The sequence below is a fragment of the Nicotiana tomentosiformis genome, chromosome 7 (genome assembly GCF_000390325.3).
Source record: "Nicotiana tomentosiformis chromosome 7, ASM39032v3, whole genome shotgun sequence".
Taxonomy (NCBI): domain Eukaryota; kingdom Viridiplantae; phylum Streptophyta; class Magnoliopsida; order Solanales; family Solanaceae; genus Nicotiana; species Nicotiana tomentosiformis.
In genome coordinates this window covers 43252486-43265108 of record NC_090818.1, presented here as the reverse complement: position 1 = coordinate 43265108, position 12623 = coordinate 43252486, and the positions used below count along the sequence as shown (strand labels likewise).

The 12623-nt window shown below is 35.2% G+C and overlaps 1 long non-coding RNA gene across 1 annotated transcript; it reads right to left on the bottom strand.

Moving 5' to 3' along the window:
- Window positions 1–8357: 8357 nt before the first annotated feature.
- Window positions 8358–9797, bottom strand: LOC104090628 (uncharacterized). The gene is made up of 2 exons (XR_011409649.1): window positions 8885–9797; window positions 8358–8781 (listed from the first exon to the last, which is right to left on the bottom strand). It is a non-coding gene; the product is annotated as an uncharacterized lncRNA (long non-coding RNA).
- Between the last annotated feature and the right edge of the window lie 2826 nt (window positions 9798–12623).

Here is a 12623-nt window from a genome sequence, read left to right as displayed (position 1 = left end):
TGAGTTTTGTTGCTTATCACAAATAAAATCATCTCTAGATACTCTTTTGAGCCTATAAGCCTTTTTTTGGCACCCGCATTACAAGCCTATCTCATTTTGTTCTTAACTGAATCATTTTGATTCTTATACCTCTTAAAGCACTTGAATTGTAAAGAGAGCGCTAGAAAGAAGTAATGGGGAAACTTGGGGTAGCTTTTGAGTGGAACCAAATGAAGAAAGAAATGTGCATTTGTGCTTTAAATAAATATCCACTAGAACCAAGGTAAAAGTAAAAACAAAAGGAGGAAAGAATAAATGAATAAATAAAGGTTTCTCATTTTGCCTAGGTGATGTGATCTGAAGCTGTGCGTACAGAAGAAGGAAAAATATTCTGGGGTTAGCTATCTTGTGATGTTTGAAGTGGATTGAAGGAATTTTGCGCTTAAAGTTGAATACGTGATGTGTTAAAGTGATTAGAAGGATTAGACACTATATACTAAATATATCCTACCCGTCCCTTAGCCCACATTACAACCGTAATAAAGTCCTAGTTAATTTCGGACCGAGCGGGCCTACATTAGTAGAGGTTTACATAAGGGGCAAGCCTATGGTTCTTTTTGCACGCATGTGACTTCTTTAAGAGAGTGAGTGATTTTTTTTCATATGTGTGAGTCCTTAAAATGTATTCGATCATGTGATTTGGTTGTGTGGATTGCTTACTATTTGTTTTATTGTGAGGGCACATGGTTTCACAAAGGATAGGTAACATTATTAGACATTTGTGTTAGATTAAGTATTTAAGCCTCTGTGCATTGTGACATTGAGTTAGTTTTCGAGGCTAGGATTGTTATAATCATGTTGCTCCTGGGTTGGATATTTTGAAATTGGGCATGAGTATGGGAAGTGTTGAAAACATATGCTAGAGCTTAATTGTTACTATCAACCATCGTCGTAGGTGTAGTGTGCTGTGAATGTGTGGCTTGTTGGGTTCTTGAAGAGGAAGTGTTTGGTTGGTTTTCTCTAGGGCGAGAAACATTTAAGTGTGGGGTGTTGATGTCGTACTATAATTCCATATATTTTGACGTTATTTACCCTACTTGCTTGTTGTTTGGATGCTAATTGTGCGACAATTGCGATTAATAGAGCTAATTTCATGTGTAGGAGTGCTTGGACCTGAATTGGAGAAACATTGCACGGAATGGTACCTCAGAGCTAAATAATTGGAGCAGTAAAAGAAGAAGTGCAAGAAAACGTAACAACAGTGCCATAGACAGTGCAAGGCATTGTCCAGGGCACTATCATTGGCCCCCCAGACAGTGCCTTGCGCAGAAACAACAGTGCCATAGACAGTGCAAGGCATTGTCTAAGGCACTGTCATTGGCGCCCCAGACAGTGCCTTGCGCCGAAACAATGGCGCCATAGACAGTGCATCGCGCCGATGATGCCATCCGAACAAATTTTAATTCCTCATTAGTTTTGGACATGTAGAGATCAGCCCCTACCCTATAAATATCCCTTAAAGTTAGTTATTTTTAGGGTTAGACATCATTAGAGAGGGAATCGAACTAAGGAGGCAAGAACATACAAGGAGCAAGGCGGAGAATTCTTCTACGAGTTTTTCACTTTCTTCTTCCTATTTTCATTATTGGTTATGAATTCTAGTTTTGTAGTTTTGCATACTATTATGAATTGCTAATTTGTTATCTAGGGTTTTGATGAAACCTTTTGTAGGATGAATTCTTCATACGTTTTGATATAATTGAGTCTTTGAATTTTTATATTTGTTCAACTATGTGGTTATTTTAGTTAATTGAAGAGTTCTCGATTAACGATACCTATATATTATGTATTGCTTGAAAAAGAGTACATGTTTAGGTAGTTTTTGAACAACGTCACTCCTAACGTATATGAGAGATCAATACAGCGGGTTTAAAAGCAGGATTAGAGATAGCGAAGCTTTGACGTGATCAATGTGAGCGGTGAAAAAGTGCGAGCTGGCATAATTCGAGAGAATATGACTAGCACATTGTTGTAGTTGCTCGAGAGAGAATTACGATAAGTCAAGTGCTCATGATCGGTAGAGAATAATTAGGAGAAATTATAGAAGACGTAGTGGGAAGGATTCCGACAATTGGGAAAATCATAACTCTAGACCTCCTTAATCTTTTCTCCAATAGTATCTTTAGTTATTAATCTACTAGTTTAATTTTTTAGTTAGTTAGATATTAGAATATAAATATTTATAATTAGGAATTATTCGAGCTTGTCTTCTGAGTGATATTTAATAGTTATAGTGAAACCTTAATTCTCTGTGAGATTTGACTCCGGACTTTTAGACCGGATTATATTTGCAGCGACCGCTTATCCTTTTTAGGACTAGAGTTGGGAGTAATCAAATTTTGGCGTCGTTGCTGGGGAACTAACAGTGTAGTTGTTGCTGTATATATTGCTAGGTTTCAAGTTTGAACTTTTAATTTGTTTTGTTTTGTTTTGTTTTTTTAATTTTATTTTATTTAACTTGTTGATTTGAGAAACATGACATCTTGGAATTATGGAAGTTTAGGTGTTGGTAATTTACTTTTGATCCGCATACTTATTGTGAAGGAAACCACCCGTGGAAAAAATTTCAAAATGTTCCTGAGAGCGAGTTATGTGCACCAACTCAATCTTATTTGTGGAATGTGTGATGTGTGTGCTGGTCAATATGGTCACTTTCATGGTTGTGCTTATATTTCTTATCCTCCTCCAACCCTTTACTATGATAGTTCTACTTGTTTTTGTGAAGTTAATAGGAACAAAGAACCTGGGGATGTGGACCTGAAGGAGATCAAGGATATGTTAAAGTGCCATCTAGAACAAAATAATGAGAAACAACTGCAGATAGAAAGGCAAGAGGCAACTATTCGCAACTTGGAGGCTCAAGTGAGTAAAGTGGTTGAAGGTTTTAATGCTCAGCAAGCCAATTTTGGTGATAGTAGCCAAGAAGAGCGTGCATTTGAGGTGCTAATTGAGGAGGTCAGAGTAGAACATCAACAACCTAGCTAACTACAATTTGAGGATGTCGATGTTGAAGATGTGGGACTAGAGTCATCCAAGGACATCGAGGATATATATTTTGTTGACTCTAGTATCATTGATGTTGAGGATGTTGAAAGTCCTGGAGTTCATGTGTTTGAGTGCATTTGTCCTCACTCCATACATTTTTCCATATTATGCTTGGATGATGATATGGAAATAGAGTCATCTAGTCTGATTGAGGAGTCAAATAATGAGAAACAAGGTACCTACATTCTGGATTTTTTCTTGCCAGAAATACATGACTACGTACCTCATCTAAAAGCCAAGAGGTGTAGAATAGTACAATGGTTGCTTGGGCCAATAAGATTTGTTCCACTACCCCTGGAGCTTAACCGAAAACATGATGCCAAATTGTGGGTTAAATGCATAAGCTCGAGGTAGAGGAAGAAAGTGGTTCACGTCGTGCCACGACATTAAATCAGGCGCTTGTTGGGAGGCAACCCAACTTTATGACTTACTTTTATTTTTAGTTTTTTAAAATTATTTTCCTGTTATATTATTTTTTTAGTGTCGTTTTGGATTTTTTAGGAGCATGGGAATCATAGCTATTGGAACGATACAACAACAAGCCAGATGGTTAGAACTAAGTGTGGGGTGTTCGCACAAAAGAAAAAAACCCGGGAGAAGTCTGAGTACCCCATGAGAGTCTAGTGCTTCGGCCTTTGGCTTACTAGGGAGTTTCCTTTACCCTCTTATTATTTATGCTATGCATTGGGGACAATGCACAATTTTAAGTGTGGGATGAGGAGATAGTCTGGGTGACTTTCTATGTTATTTTAGTTCTGTTAGTTTAATTAATAAATTATATTTGAAAAGATTTTGGACATTTTCCAACGATGGATCTCCTAGACAGATTTCTTGAGGGATTTAAGTCTAAAACAAAAAATAAAAAAAATTAGAAAACAAATACAAAAATATGTCTTTTATTTTTCTTAGGTAGTAATAATCCCCCGTGGTTTTTCTTAGTACCTCGGTTATTTTTCGTTGGATGTAACTTGAACCGAGTAGTAGTTTTAATTTTTTTTTTTAATTTTATTTTTACTTTTAGAGTTGTATGTAGGAAATAAAGGAGAACTGATATGATTTGAACCTTTTGACTTGCTTGATGGTTGCATACTTAGGTTCTAGCATGTGTTTCACCTTCCCTTAGCTTTAAATATATGATGATGCCTTGGTATAAATGAATAGCATGTGGTATAACTCCTATGTCTCAGTTGCTTTACTTGTGTTCACTGTGTGTTTTATGCTTAATATATCTCTTGGCTTTGTGAATACTTGTTTGATTGAGAATCCGAATGGGACCGTCCTTAGGGAGTCATATGCCATGTGTGAAGTGAGTTCTTTGTATAGTCCATGTTATTATGTTTGAGTCTAGAACTTGCCAGGAATATGAATTGAAGCGAAATCCTAGGTGTTACTTGGTTTGAAAAGTGATGTTAGGCTTTCTTTGATCTTTTTGAGTTTTGTCGCTTATCACAAATAAAATCATCCCTAGATACCCTTTTGAGCCTATAAGCCTTTTTTGGCACCCGTATTACAAACCTATCCCATTTTATTCTTAATTGAATCATTTTGATCTTTATACCTCTTAAAGCACTTGAATTGTAAAGAGAGCACTAGAAAGAAGTAATGAGGAAACTTGGGACAACTTTTGAGTGGAACCAATAGAAAGAAAAAATGTGCATTTGTGATTTAAATAAAAATCCACTAGAACCAAGGTAAAAGTAAAAAAAATAATGAGGAAAGAATAAATGAATAAATAAAGATTTCTTATTTTGCCTAGTGGATGTGATCTGAAGCAGTGCGTACAGAAGAAGGAAAAATATTCTGGGGTTAGCTATCTTGTGATGTTTGAAGTGGATTGAAGGAATTTTACACTTAAAGTTGAATACGTGATGTGTTAAAGTGATTAGAAGGATTAGCCACTATATACTAAATATAGTTTATAGGCCCATTTGAGGTGTTGAAACGAGTTGGTGAGGTTGCTTATGAGCTTGCATTGCCTCCCAGCCTATCGGGAGTTCATCCGGTTTTTCACGTATCTATGCTCCGGAAGTATCATGCCGACCTATCACATGTGTTAGACTTCAGCACAGTTCAGCTAGATAATAGCTTGGGTTATGAAGAGGAGCCAATTGCCATTGTTGATAAACAGGTTCGCCAGTTGAGATCCAAGAGGATTTCTACAGTAAAAGTCCAGTGGAGGGGCCAACCAGTCGAGGAAGCGACTTGGGAGGCCGAGGAAAACATGCGGAGCAGATATCCAGACTTATTCAGCACTTCAGGTATAATTCTAAACCCGTTCGAGGACGAACGTTTGTTTAAGAGGTGGAGAATGTGATGACTTAAAATGTCATCTTTAAATTTAATAATTAATTATGTGTTCTAAGACCTCGAAAAGTACTATTTATCTTTCTTCGACTTGCGTGCGCAATCCGTAAAATTTCATGGAAAGTCTTTATGTGAAAAATGGATTTAAAATGTGGATTAGAGTTTTAAAACTCAATTGAGTTGACTTTGGTCAATATTTTAAGCAAACGGACTCGGATCAATGTTTTGATAGTTCCGGTAGGTCCATATCGTGATTTGGGGCTTGGGCGCATGCCCGAAATCAAATTCCGAGGTCCCTAACCTGAGATATGGAATTTTGAAGAAATAAATTAAAATGTTTAAGTTCGAATAGAGACCGGATGTCTAATTATGTGAAAACGAGCCCGGAATAGAATTTTGTTGATTCCAACAGCTCCGTATGGTGATTTTGGACTTAGAAGCGTGTTCGGAATTTTATTTGGAAGTCCATAGTTAAATTAGGCTTGAAATGGCTAAAAACAAGAATTTAAGTTTGGAAGTTTGACCGATGAGTTGACTTTTGATACCGGAGTCGGAATCCAGTTCCGAAAATTTTCATAGCTCCGTTATGTCATTTATGACTTGTGTGTAAATTTTGAGGTCAATCGGAGTTGATTTGATAGGTTCCGACATCGAATGTAGAAGTTGAAAACTCTTAGTTTCATTAAGCTTGAATTGGGGTATGATTCATAATTTTAGCATTGTTTGATGTGATTTAGAGGTTTGGCTAAGTTCGTATGATGTTTTAGGACTTGTTGGTATATTTGGTTGAGATCCCGAGGGCCTCGGGTGAGTTTCGGATGGTTAACGGATCAAAAATTGGACTTAAAAGCTGCTGCAATTTTCCCTTCTGCTGTATATTCTAGGCTGTGATCGAGCCCCAGATCGAACCCAGATATCGAGCCCCAGATATCGAGCCTACGATCGAGGCCTGAGTCGAAGCCAGGGACGGGGCTCAGTATCAAAGCCACGATCGAAGGCCCATGCTCGATGCCCTGATCGAAGGCCCAACCTCGATGTCCTGATCGAAGGCCCAACCTCGATGCCCTGATCGAGGCCATGACCGAGGTCTAGGCTCGAGCCTGTGATCGAAGCCGCGATCGAGGCCCAGTTCGAGGACCAGTTCCGAAGGCTGCTGGGCAGTTTTATAAAAAGAGGGCATTCGTCCCATTTGCCATTTTTGACGTACTTGAGCTTGAGCAGAGACGACTTTCGGCAGATTTTCAAGGGAAAAACATTGGGGGTAAGTGATTCTAACTCGGATTTGGTCTACATATACAAGTATATCATTGTTTTCACCATAAATTAGTGTTTTGAGATTTAAATTTGGGAAATTTTTAGAAATCTCATAGAAACGAATTTTTGAGATTTCGGTATCGATTCGGAGTCAGATTTGAGTGAAACTGGTATCATTGGACTAGTAATTTAATGGGTTGTCGGATTTCATAACTTTCGCCGGATTCTGAGATGTGGGCACCGCGGACGATTTTTTAATTATTTTCGGATCTTTTCTTTAAAATGTAGTATTTTCTTATAGAATTGATTCCTATAATATTTAGTGATTGTATCGAATTATTTTGGCTAGATTCGAGCCAGACGGAGTTGGATAATCGTGAAAAAGGCTTTATAGTGAATTAAATTGAAGCAAGACGAGGTAAGTCTCTTGTCTAATCTTGTGAGGGGAAATTACCTCATAGGTGATTAAAATTAAATAATTGTTGCTAATTGTGGGGGCTACGTACGCACGAGGTGACGAGAGTCCGTGCGTAGCTACTATTAATGCTAAAGTACGGGTAGTTTAGGACTCAAAGCATGCCTTACTTGTGTAAATTATATTCTTTGATTAATTAATATTAATTGATATATATGAATATATTGTGAATTGTTAGATAAAGATATTAAAGGATGGAAATCTCATATGCTTAATTTTTGTTTAAATCAATTAATTGTTAAAAGAAATTGTTCTCCTCCCAAATCTATCTTATAATAAACATACTCTCCTTCTGGAGGCACATAAGAAAATGTTCTCCTTTCTTGTGGAGCGGGCCGAACGCCTCGGCAGGATAGATGCATCTATGGATCGCGCCGCACGTCCCTCGGCACTGTACACGACACTTTAGATCGGGTCGTACGTCCTCAGCAGAAATCATGCTTAATAATAATAATTACCCGATACTTTAATAATTTATTTCAGCTTGTGAAGCTAATTAATAAATTAGAAAATTATTAGAATTTAATGAATTATTATTCTTGCTTGTTAAGGAATTAATTGTTACTCCTGTAAATGAGATTTAATTGATAAATTAGAAATTATTTGAATTAAAGGAATTTAATTAATATATTGAGAATTGTTACATTTGAAGGAATTTGATTATTTCCGCTGATTAAATAAATTATTATAAATTCTGTAATTTATGCTGATTTAAATATTCTAATTTTATTTCAGTTATTATTGACTCATAGTGAGTGTCAAAGTCGGCCATCTCGTCTCTACCAATTCGAGATTAGGCTTGATACGTACTAGGTACATGTTGTTTACGTACTCATACTACACTTGCTGCACTTTTTGTGCAGGACCTGAGACAGGTACTAGTGGAGGATCTATCATCACATACCCACGTCATCCCGAGGCATAGTGGTGAACTGCCTTTCTGAGCGGTTCTGCAGCTACCAGTGTCTCTTCTTATATTTATATTCTGTCTATTTCATTTCAGACAGTATTTGGAGTTTTGTATAATCTACTAGATGCTCATGCACTTGTGACACCGGGTCTTGGCACACACATTTTGGTATTTTATTATTTTCTTGAAATAAAAGTTTAACCAATGTACGATTGACTTATTAGTTGGCTTGCCTAGCTGTAGTGTTGGGCGCCATCATGACCTACAGATGAAATTGAGTCGTGACATAACTTCATCCGAAATACAAAATAAAGACATGAAATCAAAAACTTCATTCAAAAATACTACATAATGTCCATCAACACAAAAATAAGTACTTCATCTAAATTAATTCTACAAACATCCATCCGATGAAAAACATAATGCGCTTGACTTATTTAGAGGTTCACTTCATTAAGAAAGCCGCAACAAATCCAACAAATAGCGTATATGAAATTATAATGAACATCTTCAACTTCAACACTTTTTCTTCCAGCTCTCTTGCTTTGTTCGCTTCAACAATATTTATAGCCACTAATGCATTCACTTTTTCCATCAGTGTGTCCCTTTCAATATTGCGTGCATCCAATGCCATATTCAAGGTATTTAGTTGAACATGAGCAACATCAAACTTCGACTTGAAATTGTTAATTACAACCAACGCTATGTCCGGTAAGACTTTGTCTTTCCATTCCCAAAAACCACATGATTCATTCTTACAAACACAATCCAAACAACATATAATGAGAAAACTAATAAAACTGAAATTTTGTTTAAAATGTCAAAATTAAATAAATCTATAGATACATATCACTTACTTCAGGTTTCGCGCACTTATAGAATCTCTTACCGGGATTGTAAACAATGGTTGAAGTGAAGTGGTTGGCAATATCACCACAAAAGCACCTCCTTTTCGAAGAACAACTAGATTCAGACATTGAGTACCCATTTATCCACTTATAAGACAATCTAAATTGATAAGGAAATAAGAAACAAAATCAAACTAATACAAGCGAATTCAAGTTTAAATACAGGGGAAACACCCAAATATGGAGGATCTTCAGTGTTAGGGAGGAAATACGATTATGAAAGAGACGAGGGTTTTCATTTAAATGAGGCTGGTGTAATTTTGTGGGTTATTTTATTGGGTGGGTTGGGTCTTAACAGGGATGGGTATTATTAGTTGGGTCTGAATATTTGCACAGGGAATGACACATTAGTAGGGACCCAAAAGTACCAATAGTATAACGAAGGACTTCTAAGTATTATAATCAATAGTACAGGGTATATTTGACTCTTTGCCATATATCCTTGAAATATAATAAGGCCTCATTTGTTTTTTTTTTTTTAAGATTAAGACATCTGAATCTGAATACACATCTGAATATCAAGATGTGCATTAAGATTAAGACATCTGAATCTAAATACATATCTGAATATTAAGATGTGTATTAAGATCTGAATACTAAATGAATAAAACTGTTTGTTTTTTAACATCTGAATGTCATACAGACCTATTAAAAGCCCGTTTGGATTAGTTTAAAAAAAATAGCTTTTCAACAGAAATAGTTTTTAAGCCAAAAAGCAATAAGTTGGAATTGCTCAACTTATTGCTTTTGGCTTGTTTTATTTAACTTATTTTAAGCATTTTTTGACTTTGTCAAATACTGAAAAAAGCTAAAAAGAGGTTAAAAGTTGATTTGATCAGCTTAAAAGCCAATCCAAACACCCTCTAAGACTCATTAAGTGGTTATGAAGTAAAAAAAAAAATTTAATGATTAAAATTAGACTTTAAAAACACACTTAATGTTTGAGATCTGAATGATTAAAAGATTCATATCGTCATTAAGTGCAAACAAATGAGGCCTAAGACTATTATTACTTTTCCTTTTTTTTTTCATCGGGCAATGCATACGTTATGCTAGAGTTCCCTAATTACATTGCATCTCAACTCTGTGACACTACACTACACAGTGTTTACCAGTTATTTAATCGAAATATATAACGCACTTCTAATTATTCGTATCAGTAATACTTTGTGGAAAAGAATAGAAGTTTCAGACTATGCTTTCTACATAATGACATGAAGGAAAAGCAATTTGGTTTTGAAAGAAGTCTAGTTCCCTCTTAGGATTAAGGTCTTCGTATACATTACGTTCTCCAGACCCCACGATATGGGATAATACTGGGTATGTTATTATTGTTAGAACTCTAGTTAACGGATGACCCAAAATAGAAAAAGAATTCCAGAAAACAGAATATTTAGCTGTACAACAATTAAGCAAGTAAATCTGTATTAATACCTTGTGAGATCATCCACATTCATTATTAATTGCCACCACCTCCTACCATTATCAACTATTATCATGCCATCCACCACCACCACAACTTCCTCCTCCTTAATCATAGCCGCTACCAAAACTAACCACCCCATCATCATCAACAACCATAGTCGGCACTACCTACCATTATAAACTACCACTACCTTCCTCAATCACAACCACCACTACCACCACCACCACCAACCAACCATCATTATTAATTATTACCACTTACCGCCACCATTTTTAACCATAATCGACATTACTGCCAATTACCACTAGTTACTACTCAAAACACCACCATCAACCAAAATCACCACCAACCACTACATCTAGTCGGCATTCACAAGCACCAACGTTAGCCATCACCGACACTAACTACCATATTTTAAAAAATATATATTTTATTGATAGAATATTAGATTAATTAGTATTTTATGTTTATTAATTCAGGATCATCTCCACTAATATATCCCAACAACTTGAGCTCCTGCTTTTGTGAATTTTTCATAAGAGTCCCTCAAGGCACAGGCCTATAGACAGTTTTTACACATCGGTTATCACCAAAAGTAACTTTTAAAGATCATTGCAGTAAAACAAAAAACAATAGTCTAATTAATACTCTTCTCTAACTCTGACTAGTTCAATTTTCAACAACTGTAATCTAGAAAGGAACAAAACTTACATACAGTCAGAGTGATGTTTTAAACAGCTTGTTTTAAATCTTTTGTTCATAAATCTGTACGAAATAGAACTGCAAACTCAAAGTGTTTAGGGATATATATATATATACTTGTTTGGTGCAACCACAGTCCGGTTTGCCTTTAAACGCTCACACTTTTCCCATCTTGATCTTTCAATGTGATCAGTGGTCGAGGCACTGTACATTTGTTCAACTACAAAAATTCACAGAGAAGAAAAGAAATCAAGAAAAACTAATGAAACTAAAAAGGTAAGAGAAAGTAACAAAAGCAATGCAATTTATTTTACCTTATTAGCAACAATGGAAGTTTTAGGTGAAGAAGAAGAAGAAGAAGAAGAAGAAGAAGAAGAAGAAGAAGAAGAAGAAGAAGAAGAAGGGGTTGAAAAAGATGGTGAATTGTGGACTTTAAGACCATAAAACGGTGACAGCTCTATTTTCTTGGTAAATTCATTTCTAAAAGAATTACTACTAGCTGTTGCTTTTAATTAAAAAATGAAACACTTATCAAGCAGCAAGAAGGAAAATTACATTAAACTAGCTACGATGATGAATTTACTAGATAGTCTTAGACAAAATGCTGAAGAGGGAGAAAGTTGACAACTAAATACAGTGCTCATCAGATGTAAATTAAAGGTTTTACATTTCAGTAGAATTAGAACAAGACATACCTTAATTGGCATCTTCACAAAAACTCAAACTCATGTCTTCGTAACTCACTTAAAGTTGGGGAATTTATGTATGCCTAAGTAAGATAAACATAGTATTCATCACCTTTAACTCTAACTCTCAGTTAACTTAGATTTATAGGTAATAAAATCAGATAAAAGAACTCCCAACTCATATCAGACTATTTTTTTTTGGGCATCAAATTAAAAGAGAGACAATATTATTTTACACCGTTTGTCTCGTTATAAAATAGAAAACCGTTCGCGCCTCTATAACTTAACTGTTCTCATCAAGAAGATGATCAGACAATATTATTTAACACCATCTCTGTGACTTTTGTGGGAAGCTAATGCACTTTTAGAGGGTAAATTTCACAAATGGTCATATAACTATGACTTTTTTTCACTAAAGTCATATAACTTTGTTTTCTCACTCAAAAATCATATAATTATAATTTTTTTTAATTGGATTATTATTTATTAGACTGAAAATAAAAAATAAAAATCACAAAATAAGAAAGTACTACTAAAAAATTATATTTTTCGATCACTATGATTTTTGTGTGAGCTAGTAAAAGTTTTATGATTTTTGTGTGAGAAAACATAGTTATTGTGGCGTTGATGAAAAAAAATCATAGTTATATGATTTTTGTGTGAGCTAGTAAAAGTTTTATGATTTTTGTGTGAGAAAACATAGTTATGTGGCATTGATGAAAAAAATCATAGTTATATAATTTTTGTGTGAGCTAGTAAAAGTTTTATGATTTTTGTGTGAGAAAACATAGTTATTGTGGCGTTGATGAAGTTATATGATTTTTGTGTGAGCTAGTAAAAGTTTTATAATTTTTGTGTAATAAAATATAATTAT